At 42.6% G+C, this 18,622-nt stretch overlaps 1 protein-coding gene across 5 annotated transcripts in view; it reads right to left on the bottom strand.

The window, feature by feature from the left end:
• auh (AU RNA binding protein/enoyl-CoA hydratase) overlaps positions 1-18,622 on the bottom strand; it is a 941,118-nt gene that overhangs the window by 797,068 nt on the left and 125,428 nt on the right. The window lies entirely within an intron of this gene.

The following is an 18,622-nucleotide window of genomic DNA, read 5'->3' as shown; positions in this document are numbered from 1 at the left end:
CGCTCATGTTGACCAAAGCCTATCTTCGATGTAAAAGTAAGTTCACATCTCAAGCATACAAAAGCTCCTACTTGTGTAGTAATTTGATTTTCTTTGCATGTAGCATAGTAACAATCAACTGCATGATATTCGCTGCTATTGCCACATCTAGAGTATCTAATAAGGATGTTTTGAAAGCCATATTTTTTGACCGGATGAATATGCAAAGTACCCATAGTGGGGAGAAGGGAATTACATAGGGTGCAAGACAACCTAGCTGTAGGATATGGTATTACTATTTTGCTTGTGGAAGTTCTGCCATATGTTGGAGAGATAATTATTGGTTCTGTATTGGCTACATTATCAGAGGTTTTCTCACCCTGTTTATTAAAGATGTCTTGTCCATTTGTTTATACCCATTGTTATAAAAGACTTGAGTTTTAATTATATTGTTAATTCCCAAAGGGTGTGCTACCTTACTGGAGTCTTCTATGGGTGGTTTGTTGTCATCTATCAAACTACTGAACATTCTAGCCTGCATCAAGGTACCAGGTTAGGATAGGAACTATATACTTCTCTCATTGGTCTCAAACCTATCTCATCAGTTTATGTTGAGATAGAGACTTTACTAGCGTTGTGGAACAAGCTGGATTGTGTGTTTTCAACATTTTTCACAGGTCGCCATTACTAATGAACCTCTGGGGCAGTTGTTTGTCCAGGACACTGCCCAGCTGGACTGATGTAGGTTCAACCTATCATTATGATCAACAAAGTAAAGCATAAAATTATTGCAGTGGTCATTATGGAAACAAGAATCCCAGGGGAGGCCCCACCTCAAACAGAGTCATAGCTACTCTCGTTGTTTACGCACGCTTCATTGAGTTTCTTCACGTTGACATTCTGCCCTGACTGAATTTTGGGTTCTTCTTATGGTGGGAACTTTAAACAGAGTCACACTCTGGCCTTCGATGGGACACAATGTGAACTCTGCCCTGACTGAATCTGGGATGCTTACATCAGTGGTACTCCACCACAGAAGGACTACAGTCTGCGCTCACTCCATTTTGAAGATAGGCCATTTCCTATAATCATAGAATCCCTACAGTGTGGAAACATGCCCTTCGGCCCAATAAGTCCACACCGAACCTCAGCATCCCACCCAGACCCATCTCCCTATAACCCACCTAATCTACACTTCCCTGAACACTATGGGCAATTTAGCATGGCCAATCCACCTAACCTGCACAACTTTGGACCGTGGGAGGAAACCGGAGCACCCGGAGGAAACCCACAAAGACACGGGGAGAATGTGCAAACTCCACACAGACAGTCACCCAAGGGTGGAATCGAACCCAGGTCCCTGGCGCTGTGAGGCAGCCGTGCTAACCACTGTGCCGCCCAAATAATAGGAGGAGGGGAGGGGGTAAAAGGGACGAGGGTAAGAGAGGGAGAGGGTGAGTGGAAGGGTGTAGGTAAGAAGGAGGAAGGGAAGGGCGTGAGAGAAGGAGGAGGGATGGTGTAATGCTGCTGATTGAGGTCTAGAGCCTGGGCCGTCTCTTCTTGCTGCTCCCCGTCACGCAGGAGGTGGGGAGGATGGGGGAGGGGGACACAGACTGCCATGTGGAACCTGTTACTCACTGAGCCTGTGCTCTCTTTGGTTGGTGACTGAGGATTGGAGCTTGAAATCTGCTGGGATTGATTGGGGTCTGAATCCCCTGCTGCTGCTTTGGGATTGACTGGGCCCTGGGCCTTCTGCTGCTGCCGCTGCTGCTGGGATCAACTGTGGCCTCGGCCCTCTGCTGCTGCTGCTGCTGCTGCTGCTGGGATTGACTGGGGCTGGGCCCTCTGCTGCTTCTGCCAGGATTGACTGGGGCCTGTTCCATCTGCTACTGCTGCTGGGATCGATTGGGGCCTGGGCCCTCTCCTGCTGCTGCGTAGATTGACTGGACCCTGGGCCTTTTTCTGCTGCCGCTGCTGCAGGGATTGAATGTGGCCTGGGCCTCTGCTGCTGCTGCTGGGATTGACTAGGGCCAGAGCCCTCTGCTGCTGCTGCTGCCGAAATTGACTGAAGCCTGGACCGTCTGCTCCTACTACTGGAATTGACCAGGACCTGGGCCCTCTTCTGCAACTGCTGCTGCCGCATTGGACTGTGGCCTTGGGCCCTCTGCTGTTACTGCTTCTGCCGGGATCGACTGGGGCCTGGGCCCTCTGTTACTACCAAAATTGTCTGAAGCCTGGGCCTCCAGTGTAATAAATGTTAATGTTCTTTCATTTAATGTACATTGGCATCCTCTTGAGAATATGTTCAGTAATGGACCATTGTCATAAACATAAAGAAAGGGGCAATATGGTGGCTCAGTGGTTAGCACTGCTGCCTCATGGTGCCAGGGACATGGGTTTGATTCTATGAAAAATAAAACTTATGTCTATGAAACCAGATCTCACTTTAGGATATGATTTGTCCAGTATTATCATCAGCTGGGATCATAACATTAGACAGATGAATTCAAAGCCTTTTACTATGTGGTAGTGCTACAGAATATGCTGGATGGCATTTAGTGGAATGGTATGCTCCTCCTGTGAGATGTGGAAGATTAGAGAGAAGTCAAATGCCCTTGAAAGCTATGTCTGCTGCAAGTGTGTCCAACTGCATCTGTTCTCAAACTGCATGGACCATTTGGAGCAGCAGTTGGACTCACTGAGGAGCATAAAGGATGCAGAAAGTTTTATAGATAGAAGTTTCAGGGATTTTGTCATACCAGCGTTTCAGCTAGATAGAGGGATAATCTCCAGGAGGGGCAGGCAGGCAGTTCATGAGTTCCCACTGGCTATTCCCCTCTCAAACAAGTATACTGTGTTGGATACTGTTGGATGGGAAGGTTGGCCTCTCAGCGGAAAGCAACAGCAACAGCATCGGCAGTTCTTACTATGTCTGAGCAGCAACCAGATCAGCAATTGGGCAAACTACAATTGTTATTCAGCAGGGAGTGTTGAAATGTAGGCGAGCAGTGTTGATAAGGGGCTTTATAGTCAGGGCACAGGCAGGTAGTTCTGCAGCCATGAGCAAGACTCCAGAATGGTGTGTTGCTTCCCGAGTGGCAGGGTCAGGAATGTCTCTGAACTGGCATAGGGCATTTTGAAAAGGGAAGGTGAGCAGCCAGAGGTCATGGTCCATATTGATACTAATGATATAGGCAGGAAAAGAGATGAGGTCCTGCAAAAGGAATTTAGGGAGTTAGGTAGAAAGTTGAAAGGACGATCTCTAAGGTTGTAATCTTGGGATTACTTCCTGTGTTATGTGCTAGTGAAGCCAGAAATAATCAGTTGAATTCATGGCTAAAGTACTGGTGTGGAAGGAAGGGCTTCTGATATCTGGATCATTGGGATCTCTTCCAGGGAAGGAGGGACCTGTACAAAAAGGACAGGTTGCACCTCAGCAAGAGGAACACCAGTATCCTTGATGGGAGGATTCCTGGTGTCATTCGGGATGGTTTAAAAAAAGTGTGGACATGTATGATGGTAAAATTAGGGAAGTGTATGTTGATATTCTGGGGCAAGTCGATATTAAGAAAGAAGAAGTGTTGGTTAATTTGAAAAACATTAAGGTAGATAAGTCCCCAGGGCCCAATACAAGCTATTCCAGGATACTAAGGAAGGCAAGGAAGGGATTGTTGGGGCCTTGATCAAAATTTTTGCATCCTCTTTAGCCACAGGCAAAGTCCCAGAAGACTGGAGGACAGCCAAAGTTGTTCCTTTGGTTTAAGAAGGGCAACAAGGATTATCCAGGAAACCATAGGCCTGTGAATCTTACGTCAATGGTAAGGAAATTATTGGAAAATATTCTTAGGGACAGAATTAACTTGCATTTGGAAAAGAATGGCTTTGTGTGGGGGAGACATTGTCTCACAAATTTGAGTTCTTTGATTAAATGATGAAGATGATTGATGAGGACAGGGCAGTGGATGTTTCTACATGGCCTTTACTAAAACATTTAACAAGATTCCTCATGGTAGGCTAGTCCAGAAGATTTAGTCACATGGGATCCACAGTGAGTTGGTAAGTTAAATACAAAATTGGTAACCAAAGTGTAAGCTAAGATGGGTCAGATTCAGATCAGGAAATGGGAGGTAGAATGTTAATTAGCGATGTAGTCAGTGGCTTGGAAAGACAAAAGAAATGAGGATTAAAAGATGTCCAGCAAAGGAAATTGATGGGGTTGAGCTGTTTATACTTCAAAGCAAGGAGTATTACAAACAAGGCAGATGAAGTAAGGGCACAGATAGACACATGGTAACACAATGTTATTGGTTAAAGGAGGTGCAAAATTGACAGTTCAGTATCCCTTGATATTGAGTTTGCAGGCACGATAGAGTGGGTGACAAAAAAGGAAGGGGTAACAGTATTAGTTAGTCAATCAGTTACTGTTGTGAGAAAGGATGATATATTAAACGGATTAACAAATGAGGTTTTATGGCTTGAGCTTAGAATCAGAAAAGGGGCAGTCACACTTCTAGGAGTATACTACAGACTGCCAAATAGTGAGGGGGAGATGGAAGATCACATATGTGAACAAATGTCTGCCTGTAGGAATAGGAGGGCAATAATAGTAGGAAACTTTAACTATCCCAATATCATCTGGGTGTCAAACAAAATAATGGTCATTGAGGGTAAAAAATTCATATTGGAACCAGGAAAGTATTTTAAACAAAATCTGACAATCCAGATGAATGGAGATAGAATTCTTGATTTAGTTTTGGGAAATGAAGATGGGCAAGTCAATTAGATTTAGTATTATTATGGAAAAAGAGACAAATCAGGAGTCAAAGTTTTAAATTTGGGGACACAAATTTTACAAAACTGAGAAGTGAGTTGGATTGGGCAGGACTGCTAAAGGATAAATCAGTGGTAAACCAGTGGGAGGCACTAAAAACTGAAATCCTTACGGCATAAAACAGACATGTCCACTTCAAAAATAAGAATGGTCCTGCCAAATCTAGATCCCCACAGTTGCCTAGAAAATTACATGTGAAGATTAAACATAAAAAGAAAGCTTATGATAGTCACAAAAAACCTCAACATTGCAGATAGCTGGGAGGAATATAAGAAGTACAGGGATCAAGTAAAAGATAATAAAATCAAAGAGATGGCATTGAAAAATATTAGCAAGCAAGATAAAAGAAAACAAAAAGGTGTTTTACCAGTTGGGGCAGCATGGTGTCTCATAGTTAGCACTGGTGCCTCACAGTACCAGGAACCTGGACTTGGACGAATGTTCGTGCAGATTTTGCATTCTCCTTGTGTCTGTGTTGGTTTCCTCTGGACGCTCTGGTTTCTTCCCATAGCCCAAAGTTATGCAGGTTAGTTGGATTGCACATGGTAAATTGCACATAGTGTTTAAGGATGTGCGGGCTAGATGCAGGGTTATAGAGTGGGGGTTGGGTCTGGATGAGATGCTCTTCGGAGGGTCACTGTGGACTTGATGGGGTGAATGGCCAATTTGCCATATTGTAGTGATTCTATGAGTATATAAAGAGCAAAAGGACAGTTCAGGAAAATGTGGGACCTATCAGAGATGAAGAATGGAACTTGTGTGAAGATGCAGAGGATATGGGAAGAATTTTAAATAAATTTTTTGTCTCTGTATTCACAAAGGAATGGACTGATGTGGATATAGCAATCCAAGAGGAGCGATGTAAAACATTGGACAAAATAATCATAACGAGAGCCGGGCAGAAACAGCGGTGCACCTTTGTTACAGTGGTAGGTTTCTGGATTGACATGGATGGAGCTTTCTTGGGGTGTCACGGTGGCTCAGTGGTTAGCACTGCTGCCTCACAGCGCCAGGAACCCAGGTTCGATTCCACCCTTGGGCAACTGTCTGTGTGGAGTTTGCACGTTCTGCTCGTCTCTGTGTGGGTTTCCTCTGGGTACTCCAGTTTCCTCCCACAGTCCAAAAATGTGCAGGCCAGGTAGATTGGCCATGCTAAATTGCTTGTAGTGTTCAAGGATGTGTAGGTTAGATGGGTTATAGGGGGATGGGTCTGGGTGGGATGCTCTGTGGGTCGGTGTGGACTTGTTGGGCTGAAGGGCCTGTTTCCATGCTGTGGGGATTCTACGAACGAATGCTATGGGACTGGAAGCATTAGTTGGAATTCTTGAAAGCAGATAAGTTACCAAAGTTAGATAGATCATTTCCTCAGATGTTCTGAGGATTCTTTTCTGATCCTTATTAGACACAGGTGAGGTGCTGGAGGATGAGAGGAATGCAAAAGTGGTCCTGTTGTTTAAAAAGGTTATAAAGGAAATGCCAGACGTTTATAGGCCAGTTAGTCTTACTTCGGGTGGTGGGAAAATTGTTAGAATCAATCCGGAGAGATCAGGTAAACCATCACTTTGAAAGGCATGGACTAGTCGGGGATTGTCAGCATGGCTTTGTTAAGGGAAAGTCATGCCGTACAAATTTAATTGAATTATTTCAGGAAATGAAAAGGGGAATTGATGAGGGTAGTGCAATGGATGTTGTCTACATGGATTTTAGTCAGGCATTTGATAAGGTCCCACATGGCAGACTGGTCAAAAAGTAAAAGCCCATGGGATACAAGGTAATGTGTCAAATTGGATCCAAAATTGGCTTGGTAACAGGAAACAAAGGGTTATTGTCAATGACTGACTGGCCTTGCAAATGGAAAGCTGTTTCAAGTGGTGTTCTGCAGAGCCCAGTGTTGGGACATCTGCCATTTGTTTTATACATTAACAATCTGAACTTGAACTGATCTGAACTTGGTGGGGAGCACAACTGGGAAAATTGCAGAGGACACAAAAATTGGCCGTGTAGTGGATAGTGTAGAGGATAGCTGCAAGCTCTAAATTGATGGAGTGGGCGTGAAAATGGTAGCTGGAATTCAACTCTGGGACGTAGTGCATTTAAGGAGGTCAAACAATAAAATACTCAATAAACAGGAGTGTACTGAAAGAAGTAGTTGAAATGAGAGATCATGGCATACAAGTGCACACAGGTCCCTAAAAGTTACAGTACAGGTGTTTAAATTGTAAAGAAGGCATATCTATTTCAAGCCTACTGACTCCCACAGCTACCTAGAATATACCTCCTCTCACCCACCTTCCTGCAAGAATGCCAACCCCTATTCACAATTCCTTCGCCTCCACCGCATCTGCTCCCGAGATGAGGCATTCCACTCCCGGACATCCCAGATGACCTTGTTTTTCAAGGACCGCAACTTCCCCTCCACAGTGGTCAAAAACGCCCTCGACCACATCTCTCACATTTCCCACAACTCATCCCTCACACCCTCTCCCCGCAATAACAACAAAAACAGAATCCTCCTCGTCCTCACATAAAACCCCACCAACTTCTGAATTCAATGTATCATCCTCTGCCACTTCCGCCACCTGCAATCTGACCCCACTACCACGGACATTTTTCCCTCCCCATCCTTATCTGCCTTCCGGAGGGACCGCTCTCTCCGTGACTCCCTTGTCCTCTCCACACTCCCCGCCAGTCCCACCACCCCTGGCACTTTTCCCTGCAACCGCAGGAAGTGCTACACCTGCCCCTAAACCTCCCCCTCACCCCCATCCCAGGCCCCAAGAAAACCTTCCACATTAAACAGATGCTCACCTGCACATCTGCTAATGTGGTATTTTGTATCCGCTGTTCCCGATGTGGCCTCCTCTACATCGGGGAAACCAAGCGGAGGCTTGGAGACCGCTTTGTGGAACACCTACGCTCGGTTCGTGACAAACAACTGCACCTCTCAGTCGCGAACCACGTCAACTCCCCCTCCCACTCCTTGGACGACGTGTCCATCCTGGGCCTCCTCCAGTGCCACAACGATGCCACCCGAAGGCTGCAGGAACAACACCTCATATTTCGCTTGGGAACCTTGCAGCCCAATGGTCTCAATGTGGACTTCACAGTCTTCAAAATCTCCCCACCCTCGACTTCATCCCAAAACCAGCCCAGCTCGTCCTCGCCTCCTTGACCTGTCCATCTTTTCTCCCACCTATCCGCTCCTCCCATCTCACTGACCAAGAATACAAAAGTAGGGATATAATGATGAAAATGTATAAGACACTGGTGAGGGCTCAACTGCAGTTCTGGTCACCACATTACAGGAAGGACATATTTGGTCTGGAGAAACTGCAGAGAAGATTTACTAGAATGTTGCCAGGGCTGGAGAATTGTAGCTACGAGGAGAGATTGGAGAGGTTGGGGTTGTTTCCCTTGGAACTGAGAATGCTGAGGGGCGACATGATTGAGGTATACAAAATTGTGACAGGTAGAGAAACAGTAAGCAGGAGGAACCTGTTTCCCTTGTCAGATGGTTCAAAAACCAGGCGTCATTGATTCAAGCTAAGTGATAGAAGGATTAGAGGGGACATGAGGAAAAACTTCTTCACATAGAGGATGGTGGGTGTCTGCAATTTGCTGCCTGAGATGGTGGTGGAGGCAGAAACCCTAAACTCTTTTAAAAAGTACCTGGGACTGCATCTTATGTGCTGTCAGCAGCAGGGCCATGGGCTGTGTGCAAGAAGACGGCATTAGAAAGGGTGTGTTTTGGTTGGCAGGGACAAGATGGGCTGCATAGCCCCTTTTTGTGCTATATTATTTCTATGAATCTATAGGCTTGGTCATAGAAGACACAGGATCTTGTAGAGGGTTTTTTTTTTCTAACTGGGGATGTGTGACCAGTGGTGTTCCACAAGAATCAATGCTGGGACCTCTGTATAATATACAATATAACATATGTATATATTGTATATAAATGATTTGTATTAAAATGTAGGTGGTCTGATTAATAAGTTTGTAGATGTCATGAAAGTTGGTGCTATTGTGGATAGTGAGGAAAATCACAGCAGGATATAGACTAGTGGGAAGGTTAGGTGGAGAAATGGTAGATGGGGTTTAATCTGGACAAGTGTGAGGTGTTGCATTTTGGGAGATCAAATGCAAGAGGAAAGTGTACAGTAAATGGGATGTCCCTTAGGAGCATTGATATACAGAGGGATCTCAGGTGCAAGTCCCAGAAAGTGGCAACACAAGTGGATAAGGTGGTAAAGAAGGTGTACAGCATGCTTGCATTCATTGGTTGAGGCATTGAGTATAAAAGATGGCAAGTCATGTTGCAGCTGTATAAAACTTCAGTTAGGCCACATTTGGACTATTGTGTGCAAGTCTGGTGGCTGCATTATAGGAAGAATATAAAGGCTTTGGAGAGGGTTCAAAAGATGTTTATCAGAATTTTTTCCTGGATTGGAGTGTATTAGCAATAAGGAGAGGATGGATAAACTTGGCTTGTTTTCACTAGAGGAGCTGAGGGATGACCTGATAGAAGTATGTAAAATTATGTGAGGCATGGATAAGGTGGATAGTCAGTCTTTTTCCCAGGTGGAAATGTCAAATACCAGGGGATGTAAGTTTAAGATGAGGTGGGGAGATTAAAGGAGATGTGCGAGGAAAGATTTTTGCGCTAAGGGTAAATGCCTGGAACACTCTGCCAGGGGAGGTGGTAGAAGCAGATCAGTGTTTAAGAGGCATATAGAAAGACACATGAACAGGCAGATAATAAATGGATATGGACCATGCGCAGGCAAATGGGATTAGTTTAGAGTGGCATCATGGTCAGCACAGACATGGTGGGCCGAAGGGCATGATGGTGGCACAGTAGGACGTTCCAGCCTGAGCTCCTCAGCTTCGCCAATTCCTTTTACTTTCTTTTTTTCTTCTCTTTTCTGCAGTTTTCCTTCCTCTTCCCACTCTCAACTTTTAATTTTTTAAACTTACCCAGAGGGAATGGAGAATGCAGGAGGTGAGCCCAAGTCCAGGCTGGCGTGCAAGAGGATTCAGAGACCGTGCCAGTGTGGGAAATGAGTCTCAGAATTGGGTCATGGGCTGGAGTGCAGCTTAGGAGGCAGTCTAAACCAAGGCCAGCCTGGGAGACGAGTTCTGGAGGTGAGTCGCGGGCCGGAGCCCGATGCAGGATGCAGTCCAAGCCCAGGTCGGCCTGGGAGATGAGTCCTGGAGGCGAGTCCTGGGCCGGAGGCCAGTGCAAGGAGGCAGCAAGGCCTTGAGTTCTGAAGCCTGGTGGGCAGAGACTAGGTGAAAAGGACTGTGAAATTTGAGTACTTTTTAAAGATACTTTTTATTCTTATTCTGGACTTTGAGTAATCCAAGTACTTTTTAAAAATTTTGTATTCCAATGCTAGACTTTTTTTTACTCTTACAATTCTGTAACAAATGCTAGGTATCTGTACCTAGGTATCCTATACCTAAGATGACGCCAAAGCGGCAACACTACAAACTTTTCACTGCACTCATTTGAGTGCATGTGACAATAAAGGCTTTTCTATTTTATTTTATTCTATTCTTGAGCTGAGTTGAAGCACCTTCAATGCTTCTTCCAAGCGATGTTCAACACGGAGGAGTACTGATACATCAGCAGAGAGGTTGTGGAGGTGGTAATCAACAGACATTCTCTTACCCATCTTTTACCAGATGCTGTGAGAATTAATTGGGTCTGGAGTCAATGTGAGAACTTCCATAGCAATATGCTTTTGCCTGCATACCACTGTGCTGCCGTATCTGGTGGGTCTGTCCTCTTGGTAGGATAGGTGATAGTGCTACCTGGGATATTGTCTGTCAGGTGCAATTCTGTATTAATGACGATGTCAGGCTCTTGCTTGACTGGTCTTTGGGACACTCTCTCAATTTTGGCATAAGTCTCCAGATGTCTGTAAGAAAGATCTTGTGAGTTGACCAAACTGAGTTTTCTTGTGTTGATCTTCTTAAAATTCCAGTTTTTGAATTGAATTAATATTTCATTGGTGCAGTGGTGGGTTTTGAATTAATTTTTTGTTTCCATGTCACATTCCTGTCTCAGTTTCCTTTCTTCAATTAGGCTTCACAATAGTTTTCCTATAACTAAGTGACATGCTAGGCTATTTAAGAATCAACCATTTTGCTATGCCATCTTCTGGAAATCATAATGAGATCATAGATGGAAACCCAACTGTGTAGTGAAGGTCACATCAGTACTGATCTTTCAAGACATCACTGGTGACTTTACCATAATAGTTAAAACCTCAGTCTAACAGTGAATTAAATAAATTGCAGAAGCACTTTTGCCATCCCAGTAGATAGACAGTAACAACATGGGAGACTCCAGCATTTTTGTGTCTCTTGCTACAATTTTTTTTATTATTCATTAAAAGGATGAGGGCATTGCTGGCTAGGCAGCATTGATTGCCCATTCCTAATTGCTCAGAGGGCAGTTCAGAGTCAACCACATGGCTGTGGATCTGGAGTCACACGTAGGCCAGACCAGATAAGGATGGCAGTTTCCTTCCCTAAAGGACATTAGTGGACCAGATGTTTCTTTTTCCTGAAAATTGACAATGTTTCATGGTCATCATTAGATTCTTAAATCCAGATATTTTTGGTGAATTCAAATTCCACCATCTGCCATGGCTGGATTCGCACCCAGGACCCCAGAATGTTATCTGGGTCCCTGGATTAACAGTCCAATGATAATACCACTGGGCTATCGCCTCCCCTAATTTACACTACAGGAAAGGACATAAGCAATAATGTAATGGAAATAAGGAGGCACTGATAGCTCAGTGGTTAGCATTACTGTCTCACAGTGCCAGGGACCTAGGTTTGATTCCACCTTCAGGTGACTGTGTGGAGTTTGCACATTCTCCTGTTGTCTGCATGAGTTTCCTCTGGGTGCTGCAGTCTCCTTCCACAGTGCAAAGATGTGCAGGTTAGGAGAATTGGCCATGGGAAATGCAGGGTTACAGGGATAGGGTCGGGGTGGCAGTGGGATACTCTTCAAAGGGTCAGTGTGGACTCGATGGGCTGAATGACCTGTTTCCACACTCTAGGGATTCTATAGCATCATGTTCAACACATGCACATGCTACTGTGATAGTACTGTGCCCTTTGAGAGGGATTTGTTTGCTGCTGTTTCGCTTGCAAAGAGGTATTGCCAGTGACGTTGGAATGTCTGCTTCAGAAGCAGTGGGTAAACAGCTTTAAGCTTCCTGAGTGTTTTTCAAAATTAGACAAAAGAAGAATGAGTAGATGGAGTCAGGCTCACATAGACACAGGATTTTAGTTTTGCTTTAAGTTGAAATTGGGGTTTGAAGTTGGTAGATGCAGATTTCTGTCAGCTGCAGCACAAAGCTTGAATCTCATTCTGATGTTAGGTTCGGTGTTCCTTTCTCCTGGATTGGAATGGAGATCACAAATGAGAAGAAACAAAAACCAAAGAACTGAGGATGCTGTAAATCAGGAACAGAAGCAGAAGTTGCTGGAAAAGCTCAGCAGGTATGGCAGCATCTGTGAAGAAAAAAATCAGAGTTAACGTTTCGGGTCCGGTGACCCTTAATGAAACGTTAACAAATGAGAAGAATCTGTTTTGCTAAATTTGCCTTTGCCAAGGTTGTGCTTATGGGATGCTGGTAGATTGGAACCGTTGATGATTAGTAGTTAAATAATATATTATTTTATTCAGTGTTTCACAGAGTTAAAATTATGCCAATTCTTCATTTTTTTTGTTTGTAATCTAACTGTATTGTAAGAATAAAGTATGTTTGCTTAAAGCCTAGTAGTTTGACCAATTGAATCACGTCTGGAACACAACACCTTACACTCGAATTTAAATAAGATGAAAGTTAGGGTCAGGGCTATTCCTTGATATTTTTTAATAGGGTTTGGTCTGGTCCATACCACAACTCTTGAAAATATCACAATTACTGCATTTCCGGAAGAGAGATGCTGGAATTTCCTTCCTAAAGCTTTCAATGTGGCATTGGCAATGCAAGGACTTCAGCTGTTCAAAGAAATGAACCACCATTACCACTTCAGAGAAAAAAGGAAAATGGTTATAACTGCGGTCTTGCCTGAGAACAAAAATGCTTCCACTTACTTTTATAAATTATAATGTTTCCACTGTTATTCTATTTTATGACTGCTGTTCAGTTGAAATTCATGCCAGTAGTGTCAATATGCAAACTGCATCCTTGTATTTAAATGACATTAAACTTTTACTGACTACAGCAGATTTTACAGAAGAGATATTATAGTAGATTTTCCAATCATTATACATGAGAAACAGATGCATAATGGGTGCAACCAACTCAAAAGGGTGGAGATCCAATATGTTCTGCACCTCTTCCAATTTTGTGGTCAGATTTGTATTGGTGCCAGATGTGATTGTTAGTTTGTACTTCCTAATAATATAATTATGATCCAGTTTCATAACTCAGACTCCTATATAACTTTCCATCATTTTTGCCAAAATGGATACTTACTATCAGCCCATGTAAAATGGCGTATGGAAACACTATGGTATGGCAAATTGGGACTTCTCCCCATTCTTGCCATGGCCTTGCCCAAACCTACATATTTGAAGCAGGAGCCTATAATATTTGTGGCAGGGGTGTAGTGGTAATATCATTGGACTAGTAATCCAAAGGCCCAAGCTAGTGCTTTGGTTTTTAAATTCAATTAATAAATTTGAAATTAAAAGCTAGTCTACAGATGACCATTGCTAAAAAAAAGCACACCTACAAATCACTAAAATCCTAATGAGAAGACGATCTACCTTCCTTAACTGGTCTAACCTGGCCTACTTGTGACTTTTCTTCATGAAGCGGAGGCTTCTAGAAGTTTGTTTTAAAGAAGCAGGCGGCATACAGAATGGACGAATGAGTAAAGATCAGAAATTTATCACAGTTTCTGATGTCACTTCAGAAGTTACAAGTCTTCTGCCATCAAATCCAGAGTGCGATGGTGCTAGTCTACCTACTTGGCTTCAAAGAAATATTCCAAGAGCCTTAGGATCTTCATAGTTACCAGCATCTTGACTATTAATTCTGAAGTATAGATAGATTCTCAACCTCCTAGACTTGGTATCAGCAGGTGTAATATATTCTATCCAAAGATGTGCAGGGTAGGTGGATTAGCCATGCTAAATTGCCCGTTCAGGGAGGTGTAGATTAGGTCAGTTATAGGGGGATGGGTCTGGGTGGGATGCTCTGAAGTTCGGTGTGGACTTGTTGGGCCGAAGGGCCTGTTTCCACACTGTAGGGATTCTATGAATTCTATCCTGAAGATTCAAAATGGCTAGTCTTCAATTAACACAGTTTTGACAAATGCAGTTTCGCCACAACGCGGTTTTTACTTTACTACACATTACTCCAATAATGCATGCCTCATTCACAATAACATAGTTCATACCAAAATTCCAGCAGTATGGAGGAATAGATGTATGCCAAAAACCCACATTGTTAGGTCTAGGTAGGATGCTCTTCAGAGGGTCAGTGAACTTGTTGGGCTGAATGGCCTGTTTCAACACTGTGGGGATTCTATGATTCTATGTTCCTGGGCACATCCCTGCTCATTCAACACCTTTTGGCTGTTGCCCGCCTCAATTAAGTTTTTAAAAACTAGCTCCAGGGATACACAACCCTCCAGCACCAAAGCAACAGAGCAGTCTCATAATCCTTAAGATTCAACTTCCGGAGCTGCAGATGAGTTGGATTAAGATCACTGCCTTCTACCTCCAGATTAGGTAATCTTGTACGTGTGACAAGAAGCATTAAAAGACACTCTTTTTGCATATTTTCATGTCCATTTTTGTGTTTTACATTGACCCTAGTCCTTGTTTTCTGTACATTTTTGACTTTCTTGCAACATGATCCAAGCATTTATATGGGCTTGTTTCGAAAGTTGTGTTTCAATTAACATGGTTTTGCTTAATGCAGTGATTTTCCACAGCATAATTACCACATAAGTGGAGAATTATCAGTACCAAGATCTGCAGCATTTTGAATGCCCCTCCCAATTTTATATTGACATGTAGGCAAAACAAGAGAAGTAATTTATTAAGAAGACTTTTAAAATGATCTGTTAATCAAATCAGTTTAAGAGTATATGTAATCCCAATCATAACGTAATCTCCACTCTAATCAGCAGTACAGCAGATATTATATGATCCTTCTTTCAATTGGTGGTGTTTGGCCACAGAATCATTTACCTGAGTTATTTTGTTTTACATATTTTGTTAAAAATGTGTTTTCTAAATATTGAATAGAGGCTTGATATTGAGAGTGATTTTTAAACTGTAATGAATATGCAAGACATAATGGTCTTTGAAAGCATTCCAATTCATTTAAGAAATAAATCTGTAGGTTACAACATCTGGATTTCCTGTTCAGAGATTTAGTTATGATAAGTAACTGTTTTAAAACTACTTATTGTCTCTCCAATCTTCCTTTATCGTAAGTCAGTTCCACTACAGATGTTTTTGACGTAAATGCAGTGACAGCCTAAAGCTCATATTGTGGGAATAAAACATAATTCACATTGGGATTTTCTGAAAAAAGGTCCCGAGCCGAAATGTCAACTTTCCTGCTCCTCTGATGCTGCCTGGCCTGCTGTGTTCCTCCATCTCCACACTGTGTTATCTCTGACTCCAGCATCTGCAGTTCTTGCTATCTCTGAGTGAGTTATAATTCACACTGGAATCCTCTTCAACAATAAACTCCAGTTGCAGTATCACTAAAGAGACACTATTCCCTTCGTTAGTGTACACATACATGCACAAACTGTGAAAATTAAAGTTACAAAGTTAAACATTTCACTCCAGGCCACCTATTCCAAGACATTCCATTAAAGATACAGAATGCCCCAACTAAAAAAATTCAATGAGCAATTGAGATAAAGAACCAAACCGTGAGAGTAAGTTCTTCCTATTTTTTTGTTGCACAGATAGGAAGTGAAGCAAACTGTTCAGGATTCTTATGAAGCAAAAATCAATTTTCTATACTCAATTTTCAGTTGAATTTAAATAAAGATGCCTGGACATATGTATGGAGACGGTAAATATCTAGCCTCTTCTAGATATTTTTCCTAATAGATCTGATGAAGAATATTTTAAGAATGCCAATATTTAGTTACACAAATCAAAGCAAACTGCTTGGTTATAAAACCCTTTTTCTTCTAACATTATCAGTTGAAAGACTTGAATTCATTCCAATTAGCAGATGTTCAGTATGCAGACTTAAAATGTTGAAGTAAATGGACATGGCTATTCTGCTTCCAGAGACAAATAACCCATTAACACATCCGTCAATTCACATATAAATAATGCACACATTCAGACAAGGCAATGGAAAATAAATATTATTTTTAAATATATATCTAAGAATTTGGTGAGAAGTGTGTTTATCTAATTGAAAAGAAAATGTAGAAATCAGATTTAACAGAACATTGTTAGCTCGTTCTTGGTTTTCTATTAAATTTATGGCATACATGTTGAACTGAATTTTACGATATTTTGTCTATTGCCAGTTCTGAAGAAGTATCATTGGATCCAGAACATTACTTCTGATTTCTCTCCACAGATGCTGCCAGACCTGTTGAATTTTACCAGAAATTTCTGTTTTTGTTTCTTACAATATTTTGCCTAATTGTCTATTTCGTCAAGTTTCCCAGAAGGTAGAAATTCATAGAATGCATTTTCATTCTTAGAATCCCTACAGTGTAGAAACAGGCCCTTCGGCCCAACACGTCCACACCAACCGTTAGACCATCCCACCCAGACCTATCCCCCATAACCCACCTAATCTACACATCCCTGAAGACTACGGGCTAAGTTAGCGTGGCAAATCCACCTAGCCTGCACATCTTGTGGGATGAAACCAGAACACTCAGAGGAAACCCACGTGGACATGGGGAGAATGTGCAAACACCACCCAGACAGTCACCTGAGAGTGGAATCAAACCCAGGTCCCTGGCACTGTGAGGCAGCAGTGCTAACCACTGATACACCATGCTGGTTAGCAAGGTGATGAGGCTTAGCAAGATTTCTTGGCATTTCACCCCAAAGTCACCCCTTCAATTACCTTCTATGTCTTTAAGCCTACTCCCTCATCTGATGCTAATCCAATTTGATCAATGGCCATAATCAGAAGTGTTATGGATCAGAACAAACCCCTCTCAAAATACATTAAGAAGACAGTCTCTTCTGACCCCTCTCCAGCTTAATAATATCCTTCCTATAACAGGGAAACCAGAACTGGACAAATATTCCAGAAGAGGCCTCACCAACATCCTGTATGACTTCAAATAATGTCCTACTCCTATACTGAAAGGTCTGAGCAATGAAGGCAAGCATGCTAAACACCTTCTTAATCATCCTCTCTATATGTGACACAAACTTCAAAGAACTACGTACCTGGACCCCTCAATCTCTCTGTTTTACAACACTACTCAAGGCCCTACTTTTAATTGTATAAATCCTGTACTTGTTTAGTTTACCAAAAGAGATCTGGCACTTTCTTCTCAACCAATCCCTGATCAGGCTATACATTCTTCTTACCAGTTCAACAAAATTCACTGGCTTATTTTGTTTTCCCACATCCGTCTTCCCAGTGCTTTTTCTAAACTGCAAACCCGGCGACTTCATGTGGCTTACTTGATTATGGTGAAAACACCTGAGCTTTATTATTTCTCTTTACCCTTCATGGGTTTCCTTTTTACCCTGTGGTAAACTATCTTCACAATCTTCAATGAGATCTCCTTTTCCCTTCCGACCTGAGGATTCTCTTTTCCCCAATTTCTATCCCTCACAGATTAAAATTGACGTCAGGAGCCAAACGTTGATTTATGAGCCAAATCATAGTCATCTGCCACTTTCACTGCTAATCTTGCAGTTTTAACTCTCTACTCTTCCATATGAGTGCTCATAGATCATTGAATGCCTGTGTGGAAGCAGGCCATGTGGCCCATCAAGTCCACACCAACCCTCTGAAGGGCATCCCACACAGATACGCACCCCACCTGTAACCCTGCATTTCCCATGGCTAATATACCTAACCTGCATATCCTTGGACACTGTGGGCAATTTAGCATGGTCAATCCACCTAACCTGTTTGGACTGTGGGAGGAAACTGAAGCACCTGGAGGAAACCCACTCAGAAACGTGGAGAATGTGTAAACTCCACACAGATGGTCACCTGAGGGTAGAAGCGAACCTGGGTCCCTGGCATAGTAAGGCAGCAATGCTAACCACTGAGCCATGGTGCTGCCCCTGCACTGATCAACCATGCCTCCACAAAGCCATTACTCCACAAGGCACACCTTGTTTAAACCCACCAAAATCAACATCTGAAACAAAAGACACTAATACTTACCACTCACTGCCTTTGAGTCCAATAATCCTATACCCAACCTGGAATTAGAGATTTTGGTTTTGGATGAGCTCCCAATTTGTTATGGACTAGATCAGACTCCTTCAAAATGTATTAAGAAGTTAGTCTAGAAGCTAATTTTTCTTATTTCAAAGGTAAATGTGAGGTACTGTATTCCAGATGCAAATTGATTGGTCAAACTACTCGACATCAAGCAAAACACAATTTATTCAAACCCTATAGTTAAAATACAACAACAGAAAGAGGAACTTGGAACAACTTAACTCTTCTGGAAAAAATTACAGAATAATGCATTATTTTACTACTAAAAAGTAACTGTTCTTTTTAGTTCCACATGGCTGCGTCGTCTGCCTGGTGCCAGGGTTCAGGATATCTACTTTGGGCTGTGGGTGAATTTGCA

The sequence above is a fragment of the Rhincodon typus genome, chromosome 3 (assembly GCF_021869965.1).
Source record: "Rhincodon typus isolate 14 chromosome 3, sRhiTyp1.1, whole genome shotgun sequence".
NCBI classification, from domain to species: Eukaryota; Metazoa; Chordata; class Chondrichthyes; order Orectolobiformes; family Rhincodontidae; genus Rhincodon; species Rhincodon typus.
Note: the sequence above shows the minus strand (reverse complement) of the source record. Positions and strands in the feature narration are given on the sequence as shown.